The sequence below is a fragment of the Dendrobates tinctorius genome, unplaced genomic scaffold (genome assembly GCF_039654945.1).
Source record: "Dendrobates tinctorius isolate UK_male_01 unplaced genomic scaffold, ASM3965494v1 ptg000048l, whole genome shotgun sequence".
Taxonomy (NCBI): Eukaryota; Metazoa; Chordata; class Amphibia; order Anura; family Dendrobatidae; genus Dendrobates; species Dendrobates tinctorius.
This window is the reverse complement of record NW_027361716.1, coordinates 22,647,019-22,658,650: the sequence shown is the minus strand read 5'-3', so window position 1 is coordinate 22,658,650 and position 11,632 is coordinate 22,647,019. Positions and strand designations below refer to the sequence as shown.

The following is an 11,632-nucleotide window of genomic DNA, read 5'->3' as shown; positions in this document are numbered from 1 at the left end:
CTTTACAGAGTAACTATTATATATATACAATAATGTGTGTAGCTATTAGGGGTTAAGTGACTTTTAGGCTGGTATGTCGAAAGGTTTCTCAGTCATGTAAACACACAACAGTATTATAAATGACAAAGTTGGGTATGGATGTGAAACAGATTTTTTTTAGTGCCCAAGATAGCTAGGCTTTACCTGTCATTTGTGTGATTGAACTGGAAAAATAACTCAAGAAATTAAATGAATGAAATTGTATTTTACAATCTTCTAATGAAACATAACTCTGAAATGATGCTTCAATCTGCTGTTGTAAATATATTAATAAAGTTTCCTTCTTAAAGAAGAATGTATCCCGTGAGGCTTCATGGCCTTTATATCATGAATCATCTTCTCTTTTACAGCTTTCAAAAAGTGATCTGAAAATGAAGAAATAAATTAAAATTGTAATTCTGGTACAAAGGCCTCATAACACAATTTAACAAATTCTACCTAGATCTCTCAATCTTCCTTTTTAACCACTGTTTATTGTACAAAGTAATGTGATGGGCCAGATGCTAGGAAATCCTTTTTTGACAAGTTCAGAGATCATCTTAATTCCAAAACAAAGAGAATTGTAATGTAGTTTCTCAGTGCTGGAAAGGACATTAGAAGGAATTTGAGAAATGTAATAATTCCAATTTATCTTAAATTACAAGACCATTTTTTTACATTTTCCTATAAGAAGTTTTCATAAAGTTGCTTCATTAGACTACAAGATCAGTACACTAATGTAACTAACCATTGGTTGCCAAGAATAATTGTGACCGATTTTATTATAGTGGAACCCTTTACTCTATCTACTAACTAATTTTTACATCTACCACTTTGAACATCGCTTCTATAAATAGCAGGAAAAATCTGTATGCAAAGTCAGGCATGCCGCAGATCTACAAACCAGCTGCTTGTCAATTATCTTGTGAGCTTGTGTTGGGTGTTTGCCTTACAACTGTCAAACATTTGCAGAGAGGTTTTCTCTTAGGCTTTCTTTTAATAATTTTTTTGCAACTACCCACTGTGAGGTAGTGCGGGGGATCATATGCGAGGGCCAGTATGTGTCCCCCAGGATTTGGACGGAGTCATATTAAACCAGCTGGAGTGCCTTGTGTTTACAGCAGAACGCCTGTAAATCACAAGGCAAAATAAAATGAAGTGTGGATTGGGTCCATGTAGTGATCCAGTCAGATTTCTAGGAATTTATTTTTAGATTGATTTGCAGGTTGGGTAGGGGGGTGAATCCCTCTCTTCATTCTAGGTTTTGGAAGTGGCTCTATTGCCACAATTCCACTTAATCTCTCAGTTTGGCTTTGGGTGTGTCAATTTTGAGTATTGCAAGCTGCAGGGAAGGAGGCTCTGTGCAACCCAGGCCTGTGTGAAGCCAACACACAGCCAGGGACTTGCCAGCGACTGACGCACCCAGGAATTACAGCGGTGTCTTTGCCCAAGGAAACAGGTTGGAACGAGGACTATTTGTGAAAACCTGGCTGTGATATGGAGGATATTGCTTCTGTTTCTGTGAGTCTGAAAATAAAGACACTTTTATGTTGAACTTTCTGTGGTCCCTGCCTATGTGTCGCACTGTGTCAAACCCGCTGCACTACAGCACCCATTACCTATTTTAAAAGCTGATATTTAAAAACTTATCCAATAACTGAAATGGCATTAAAGTGAACCTGACAGCTGATACAAGCTGGCTGATCCACCCCTTTCATGGCTTTTAAAAAGTGTAATGCCAACAAAAATGCTCACCAAACACAATATGATGCCCTCACAGTGATTTCCTCAGCTGTCACTGCATGATGATCCCATAGTGTTAGCTCCGCAAAGAATGTTGACCTTACAATACCCCCTGAAAAGTATTATGCTACTTTAGTGTCATGAACACAATATGATGCCCCCATAGTGTCTCCAACACAGTGATTTCCCCACAGTGCCCCTCAAACTGTGATTTCCGAACAGTTCCCCCATGCACAATATGAGGCCACTAGTGACCCCAGCACAGTATCATAGGTCTCACAGTCCCACAACACAGTATGATGGCCCCCACAGTCCCACAAATCAGTTTGACCCCCCAGACCCACAACACAGTTTGATGGCTCCCACAGTCCAACAATAAAGTATGATAGCCCTCATAATCCCCAAAAATGGTATAATGACCTAACAGTCAAAGAATAGTATGAAGTCCCACACAGTCTTACAAAACATGATGACCCACACAGTATGATAACACCCTCAGTCCCCCTAAAAAACATATAATGGCCCCACAGTATGATAGTTGTCACAGTCCTACAACACAGTATTGTGGCCTCAACAGTTTAACAACACATTATGATGAACCCCACAGTCCCACAAAACAGTATGATGGCTCCCGCAATCCGGTATGATGATCACATAGTCTCACAACACAGTATGATTACACCCACAGTGCCACAACACAATATGATGGCCACCCCCAAAGCATATTACAGTTACCCCATAGTCCCACAACACAGCATGATTGCCCCCACAATATGATGGTCCCTACAGTCCACCAACATAGTATGATGGCCATACAGTTCCAAAGCACTGCATGATGGTCCCTACTGTGTTTCAACTCAAAATGATGGCCCCCAAAGTCCCATAAAACAGCATAATGACACCTACACCGTATAATGGCCCACATTGTATAATAGCTCAACTTAGCCCGTCACAGAGTATATAGTGGCATGTAAAAGTTTGAACACCCCTGGTCAAAATTACTGTTATTGTGTATAGTTAGGCAAGTTGAGGATGAAATGATCTCTAAAAGATGTTAAGTTAAAGATGACACATTTCCTTTGTATTTTAGTCATAAAAAATTATTATTTTTTTTATTTTTACAATTACAAAAAGGAAAATTGGTCAGTGCAAAAGTTTGGGCACCCTTGGAGATTTGTGTGCTCAGATAATTTTGACCAAGGTTTCAGAACTTAATTAGCCTGTTAGGGTTATGGCTTGTTCACTAACATCGAGTAAAACAACTTGGCACTCTTATTGCAGTTCTTATTATTTTATTTTGCATCCAGATTATGCGTGTTAAACGTTTTCGATCCAATAATGGATCTTCATCAGAACTTCTCTAAATGAATGAACAAATATACAAAAATAGAAATAAATCCATATTAGTATGCATCACAATATAGAGAAAAATATATCAAATCTTCCAATGCATGAATAGAAATGTATCTTTCAAAAAAAACAAAATAATGTCAAACAGTATAATATCTCGGGGTTGAATTCCAAATGCCAGTGATCTGTGAGACAAGGTATAAAGGTCAATATTAAGGAAATAACCGCTTAAAATTCCTATATAGCGATCATGAGAAGTGAGTATTATGATATAAGGATATCATGGCCTTCCGTTATCAAGGTGCCAAACGTAAAGTGCATAGTGCTAATTATGCCTGGTGCGTGAATTCTATCATTCCTAAAAGAAAGCAAAGAGACAGACATCAATTGTAGGTCCCATAGTATAATAACATATGCAGAGAATATTGTTTTATATTCATTGACAGTGGTGTGAGGGTGCAAGACCATATATGTAGAAAATAATAGCCAATACCTGTCAGTGGGATATATAGAGGGGCTTTAAAGCACTTGGTATGGCGACTTTAGTCGCTTATTTTGTGGCGCTGTAAAAGAATAAAAATAAACAGGATTTCTTGATAGAATTCTTGATAGAATTTCTTGATAATGATAGAATTCACGCACCAGGCATAATTAGCACTATGCACTTTACGTTTGGCACCTTGATAACGGAAGGCCATGATATCCTTATATCATAATACTCACTTCTCATGATAGCTATATAGGAATTTTAAGCGGTTATTTCCTTAATATTGACCTTTATACCTTGTCTCACAGATCACTGGCACTTGGAATTCAACCCCGAGATATTATACTGTTTGACATTATTTTGTTTTTTTTGAAAGATACATTTCTATTCATGCATTGGAAGATTTGATATATTTTTCTCTATATTGTGATGCATACTAATATGGATTTATTTCTATTTTTGTATATTTGTTCATTCATTTAGAGAAGTTCTGATGAAGATCCATTATTGGATCGAAAACGTTTAACACGCATAATCTGGATGCAAAATAAAATAATAAGAACTGCAATAAGAGTGCCAAGTTGTTTTACTCTTTTACACGGGCTGGAAACCCTACTTGTGCACCTGCTACCGCGTATTTGAGAGAGTGCCTTGGTGTTTCTACTATTGTTCACTATCATCGTTAGGAAAGGCCACGTGATGCAAATTTCCCAGCTTTATAAAAACCCAGCCTCTTCTAACATTGTGTCAAAAAACAGCAGTCATGGGTTCTTCTAAAAAACTTCCTAGCACTTTGAAAATGCAAATGATGGAGGTCCACAAAGCAGGAGAAGGCTATAAGAAGAAAGCAATGTTTTTTCAAGTTGCCCTTTCCTCACTTCGAAATGTAATCAAGATGTCAAGAGGTCTGAAAGTTCAAGCAAAATTTTAGTGAGAGCTGCTCATAGGTTTACTAGAGAGTCAAATCAGAACCCCTACTTGACTGCAAAAGACCTTCAGAAAGATTTAGCTCACTCTGGAGTTGTGGTACATTATTTTATTGTTCAGAGACACATGCACAAATATCGCCTTAAAGAGTCATAAGAAGAAAGCCTCTCCTGCATCCTCACCCTAAAATTCAGCATCAGAAGTATTTAAAACACGTACTGGATGTTGATAGTAAATATATAAATATACACACACCAACCCAAAGTGAGAATTGATAACATGTCCCTGATATATATTAGCAAGGGAGTGAATGGCAGACCATTCGGAGAACTTAAGTGCACCAGTGAAGGAAAAAATGAACATGAGGACTAAAAATATGTGGGGACAATAATATTAAATTAATATTCTTTTATTAATACAAAAATACTTGGCAATGGATGACACATCACAAAAGCGTGTCTGCATAGAAATAATTAAAATATTTATTGCAGGATAAAATAAGCCAAAACAGAGAGCCGCCAGGTAAACAATATGAACCCTTGAGTGGAAGACTATATACACCAACTAGAGATAGAGGGCACACATGTGCAGGTTAAGATGCACACAAGGAAATTAAAGTGCAAAAAATTGCTGTAACCTCATGAAATAGTGAGGCTGTGCAGCCATTGAGTAAGTAATTAAATAATCTGTGTATGTAGCACAATGATTATAGTCAATAGGTTGGCTGCAGATTGCAAGTGATGTGTGGCATAAACAACCATGAATCTATGCCATGCCAAGGCAGTGCCGCGTTATATGGTGAAATATAGAGGAAGGGTAATGATGATGTATAAATAACTGGTGGATGACGGCTGGCTGTGTGGCACACTCCCCAAAGTGTGTCATCCATTGCCATGTTTTTTTGTATTAATAAAAGTATATTAATTTAATCTTATTGTTCCCACATATTTTTAGTCCACATGCTCGTTTTGTTCTTTCATTGGTGCACAGCATCAGAAGTACGCAAAAGAACATCTGAACAAGCCTGATGCATTTTGAAAACAAGTCCAGTAGACCGATGACATTAAAATAGAACTCTATGATCACAATGATCAAATGTACAGTATATGTGAAGAAAAAAGGGCACAGAACTTCAGGAGAAGAACATCTCGCCAACCATTAAGCATGGCTTTGGGGCTATGCTGCAACCAAAGTCATGGGGAACATTTCACGGGTAGAGGGAAGAATGGATTCAATGAAATGTCAACAAATTCTTGATGCAAACATAAAAAAAAACATAACACCATCTGTAAAAAAAACTGAAGTTGAAAAAGGGACTAATGGGTATTAATGGGGATTAATGATGAGTGAGCATTCTCATCAGTACTCATTAGTTGCTCGAACATTAGTGTGCCCAAGATGCTCGTTACTCAACGAGCAATTTTTGAATACTTGAGCGGGAGCTTGAGTCCCCGCCCCACATGTTTGGTGCTTTTTACACAGTCAATAAACATGTGGCAATTGCCTGACAGCCACTGTAATGCTGTAGCCATTTTGGTTGTGGCATTACTGTGATCGGCTGGGTGCATAGTGTCATCGGGTCTATACAGGATCCATGACACTATGCTTGTCACACCGTACACTGGAAACAAGCAGAGCAAGGAGAGGTGCTGGAGAAAGAGGGACAAAATAGTAGCTGCTCCGTATTAGCCAGGGATTCAACCACATTTACATTTGTTTCAAGAACAACGGCCCTTCTTAGGGCTAAATTTAAATCAATAGTTATACTGCTGGTAGCAGCACTTAGGCTGGAAACACACTAGCGATTTAAATATCGATCCGATTTTGATGCTGGAGAGTCGGATGAGTGTAATGCAATAGTCATACGAGTGTCATGCGTTTTTTGTGCGAGTACAATTTGATTTTTCACACCTAGCATCCGATTTACATCAGAATGCAGTGTGATTGCTATCAGACTGCAATGCGATTTTAACATGAGCTTTTACATAGAGCAGTTCTCTGTCATTTACACATCATTTCAAGACAAAATATTCATCAAAACATATATATAAATATAATAGATAGATTAAAAGCTGACAAATGATCTGCCGCGTACAGTATAGAATAGAATAGGTTAGAATAGAATAGATATATACACAAAGAATAGGTGTATATATATATATATATATATATATATATATATACACTGTATATGTCAGTGACACACATATATATATCTTTATATTTCATAGACAGATAGGTAGAAGAATAGCCGTTAATTCATTTCTCGGCTTCTGTAAAATTAATGCAGGAGTTGACAGGATAGGAGACATTGATTACATACAGTAAACACATGCAGAATCATTAGATATATAGATGTCAGTGACCAATATAATTAGTATAGTGTGTGTGCAAATTATGGGACATGTGTGTATTTAATAAAAGAACCTTTTCGGGGGGAAAAATGGCGTGGGCTCCTGCACAATTTTCCAAATCAGAGAGGGAAAGCCAGTGACAGGGGGCAGATATTCCTAGGAAGGGACCATAGTTATTGCCCCCTCCCACCCGGCTACAAACATCTGCCCCCAGCCGCCCGCATATGGCGCATCTCCAAGATGCGCCAGTTCCGGCACTTAGCCTCACTCTTCCCATTGCCATGTAGAGGGGTGGCATATGGGGTAATAGTTGGGGGTTGATGCCACCTTTGTATTGTAAGGTGACATCAAGCCCGACTTAGTAATGGAGAGGTATCAATAAGACACCTATCCATTACTAATCCTAGAGTTGGTATCACCGCATTCAGAATCGCCCGATCTATCAATACATAAAAAGAATTAATCCGATTGTTAAACGGCGTAATGAGAAAAAAAATCAAAGCGCCAGAATTAGTTTTTTTTAATTGCCACAACATTGCATTAAAATGCAATAATGGGCGATGAAAGCATAGTATCTACACCAAAATGGTATCAATAAAAAACACCAGCTCGGCGCACAAACAATAAGCCCTCACCCAGCCCCAGATCACGAAAAGTAGAGATGCTATGGGTCTCGCAAAATGATGAATTTGCAGTTCAGTTTTAGCATTTGGTGTTCATGAAAAAAAAAACAATTGTGGAAATGCATTTTTAAGCAATTTTATCGAACTTGTAATTTTTTTCTCAGTTTCCAGTACACTATATGGTAAAATCAATGGTGTTGTTCAAAAGTAGAACTTGTGCCACAGAAAACAAGCCCTCACATGGGGGCGAAGGGGTTAGTGATCCTAAACACACGTCAAAATCCTAATAGACTTACTCAAAAAGTGCAAGCTGAAGGTTTTACAATGGCCTTCACAGTCCCCTGATATGAACATCATTGAAAATCTGTGGCTAGAACTCAAAGTAGAAGCGCATGCAAGATGACCCAGAAATACTATAGAGCTGGAAGAATTTTCTAAGGAAGAATGGATGGAAATGTCTCAAACAAGAATTGAAAGACTCTTGGCTGGCTACAAAAAGCGTTTATAAGCTGTGATACTTACAAAAGGGGGTGCTACTAGGTACTAACTGTGCAAGGTGCACAAACTCTTGCATTGGCCCATTTTCCTTTATTTAAATGTAAAAGATGAAATTTGCTAAAAATACTTACTAAGACACCAAAGAAATGTGTTACCTTTAACGTTAGCCCTTTTAGTGATAATTTCATCTTCAAATTATTCACAATAACAGTAATTTTAACCAGGAGAGCCCAATCTTTTACATGCACCTGTAGTTGCCCCAACACAGTGTGCAGGGGTGGATTAAGGGTAGCCAGGGCCCGGGGCAGTTCAGACTCTGTGGGCCCCCCTCGTCACGTGACGGGGGTCACGAATCGTAGAGCCACACTCTACATAGAGAATAATGGAGCCTCCAGCACCGACCTCCACCCGCAGAGCCGCACTCCACATAGAGAATAATGGGGCCTCCAGCACCGACCTCCACCCGCAGAGCCCCACTCCACATAGAGAATAATGGAGCCTCCAGCACCGACCTCCACCCGCAGAACCGCACTCCACATAGAGAATAATGGAGCCTCCAGCACCGACCTCCACCCGCAGAGCCGCACTCCACATAGAGAATAATGGGGCCTCCAGCACCGACCTCCACCCGCAGAGCCGCACTCCACATAGAGAATAATGGGGCCTCCAGCACCGACATCCACCCGCAGAGCCGCACTCCACATAGAGAATAATGGAGCCTCCAGCACCGACCTCCACCCGCAGAGCCACACTCTACATAGAGAATAATGGAGCCTCCAGCACCTACCTCCTCCCGCAGAGCCGCACTCCACATAGAGAATAATGGGGCCTCCAGCACCGACCTCCACCCGCAGAGCCGCACTCCACATAGAGAATAATGGAGCCTCCAGCACCGACCTCCACCCGCAGAGCCGCACTCCACATAGAGAATAATGGGGCCTCCAGCACCGACCTCCACCCGCAGAGCCGCACTCCACATAGAGAATAATGGAGCCTCCAGCACCGACCTCCACCCGCAGAGCCGCACTCCACATAGAGAATAATGGGGCCTCCAGCACCTACCTCCGCCCGCAGGGCCGCACTCCACATAGAGAATAATGGAGCCTCCAGCACCTACCTCCACCCGCAGAGCCGCACTCCACATAGAGAATAATGGGGCCTCCAGCACCTACCTCCACCCGCAGAGCCGCACTCCACATAGAGAATAATGGGGCCTCCAGCACCGACCTCCACCCGCAGAGCCGCACTCCACATAGAGAATAATGGAGCCTCCAGCACCGACCTCCACCCGCAGAGCCGCACTCCACATAGAGAATAATGGGGCCTCCAGCACCGACCTCCACCCGCAGAGCCGCACTCCACATAGAGAATAATGGAGCCTCCAGCACCGACCTCCACCCGCAGAGCCACACTCTACATAGAGAATAATGGAGCCTCCAGCACCGACCTCCACCCGCAGAGCCGCACTCCACAGAGAATAATGGGGCCTCCAGCACCGACCTCCACCCGCAGAGCCGCACTCCACATAGAGAATAATGGAGCCTCCAGCACCGACCTCCACCCGCAGAGCCGCACTCCACATAGAGAATAATGGAGCCTCCAGCACCGACCTCCACCCGCAGAGCCGCACTCCACATAGAGAATAATGGAGCCTCCAGCACCGACCTCCACCCGCAGAGCCGCACTCCACATAGAGAATAATGGAGCCTCCAGCACCGACCTCCACCCGCAGAGCCGCACTCCACATAGAGAATAATGGAGCCTCCAGCACCGACCTCCACCCGCAGAGCCACACTCCACATAGAGAATAATGGAGCCTCCAGCACCGACCTCCACCCGCAGAGCCGCACTCCACATAGAGAATAATGGAGCCTCCAGCACCGACCTCCACCCGCAGAGCCGCACTCCACATAGAGAATAATGGAGCCTCCAGCACCGACCTCCACCCGCAGAGCCACACTCCACATAGAGAATAATGGAGCCTCCAGCACCGACCTCCACCCGCAGAGCCGCACTCCACATAGAGAATAATGGAGCCTCCAGCACCGACCTCCACCCGCAGAGCCGCACTCCACATAGAGAATAATGGAGCCTCCAGCACCGACCTCCACCCGCAGAGCCGCACTCCACATAGAGAATAATGGAGCCTCCAGCACCGACCTCCACCCGCAGAGCCGCACTTCACATAGAGAATAATGGAGCCTCCAGCACCGACCTCCACCCGCAGAGCCGCACTCCACATAGAGAATAATGGAGCCTCCAGCACCGACCTCCACCTGCAGAGCCGCACTCCACATAGAGAATAATGGAGCCTCCAGCACCGACCTCCACCCGCAGAGCCGTACTCCACATACAGAATAATGGAGCCTCCAGCACCGACCTCCACCCGCAGAGCCGCACTCCACATACAGAATAATGGAGCCTCCAGCACCGACCTCCACCCGCAGAGCCGCACTCCACATAGAGAATAATGGAGCCTCCAGCACCGACCTCCACCCGCAGAGCCGCACTCCACATAGAGAATAATGGAGCCTCCAGCACCGACCTCCACCCGCAGAGCCGCACTCCACATAGAGAATAATGGAGCCTCCAGCACCGACCTCCACCCGCAGAGCCGCACTCCACATAGAGAATAATGGAGCCTCCAGCACCGACCTCCACCCGCAGAGCCGGACTACACATAGAGAATAATGGAGCCTCCAGCACCTACCTCCACCCGCAGAGCCGCACTCCACATAGAGAATAATGGGGCCTCCAGCACCGACCTCCACCCGCAGAGCCGCACTCCACATAGAGAATAATGGAGCCTCCAGCACCGACCTCCACCCGCAGAGCCACACTCTACATAGAGAATAATGGAGCCTCCAGCACCGACCTCCACCCGCAGAGCCGCACTCCACATAGAGAATAATGGAGCCTCCAGCACTGACCTCCACCCGCAGAGCCGCACTCCACATACATGGCTGCTCTCAGTGCTCTGTGCTGTGCGCACAGGACCTGTGATGAGGTCACAGGAGGGGAGGAGACAGGCGTCACATGATCGGGGGCCCTGACACCTTACCTCCTGTGATCTCATCACAAGCCTTTGCACGCTACCAGCAGCATCAGCGTTCACGCTACTTGTAGATGCTGCTGGTAGCAGAGCACATAATGCCGCCCCCACGGTCACTCACTTTTAGGTGGGGAGAAGATGGAGTGCCATTGCAGCAGCCAGCAGGAATGTGGTGGGGGCCCCCTTAGAAGCTCTTGTGGTGGGGGCCCCGGGGCTGAAGCCCCGCCTGCCCTGCCTATAATCCGGCCCTGCGTGGTGGCAGATTATAATGGGGCAATTTACTGGCCTGGGCTGTGGGCCCCTTAACCCCACTGGGCCCGGGGCAACTGCCCAAATTGACCTCATTATAATCCGCCACTGACAGTGTGATTACCCCACAGCCCTACACACAGTTTGACCACCCCCAAAATCCCCCACATGCAGATGATGGCTCCCAAAGCTCCTCACACTTTATGATGGCCGTACATGCCCCTAAGCACAGTATGATAGCCCCACAGTTTATCCCACACACACAGAATGACAGCTTCACAATGACTGATAAAATTAAAAAAAAACAGAATGACTTGCCTCTCACCGTTCC

At 44.0% G+C, this 11,632-nt stretch overlaps 1 long non-coding RNA gene across 1 annotated transcript; it reads right to left on the bottom strand.

Moving 5' to 3' along the window:
- Positions 1-224: 224 nt before the first annotated feature.
- Positions 225-11,002, bottom strand: LOC141090285 (uncharacterized). Its single transcript, XR_012232410.1, has 2 exons — positions 10,931-11,002; positions 225-404 (listed from the first exon to the last, which is right to left on the bottom strand). It is a non-coding gene; the product is annotated as an uncharacterized lncRNA (long non-coding RNA).
- Positions 11,003-11,632: the final 630 nt, after the last annotated feature.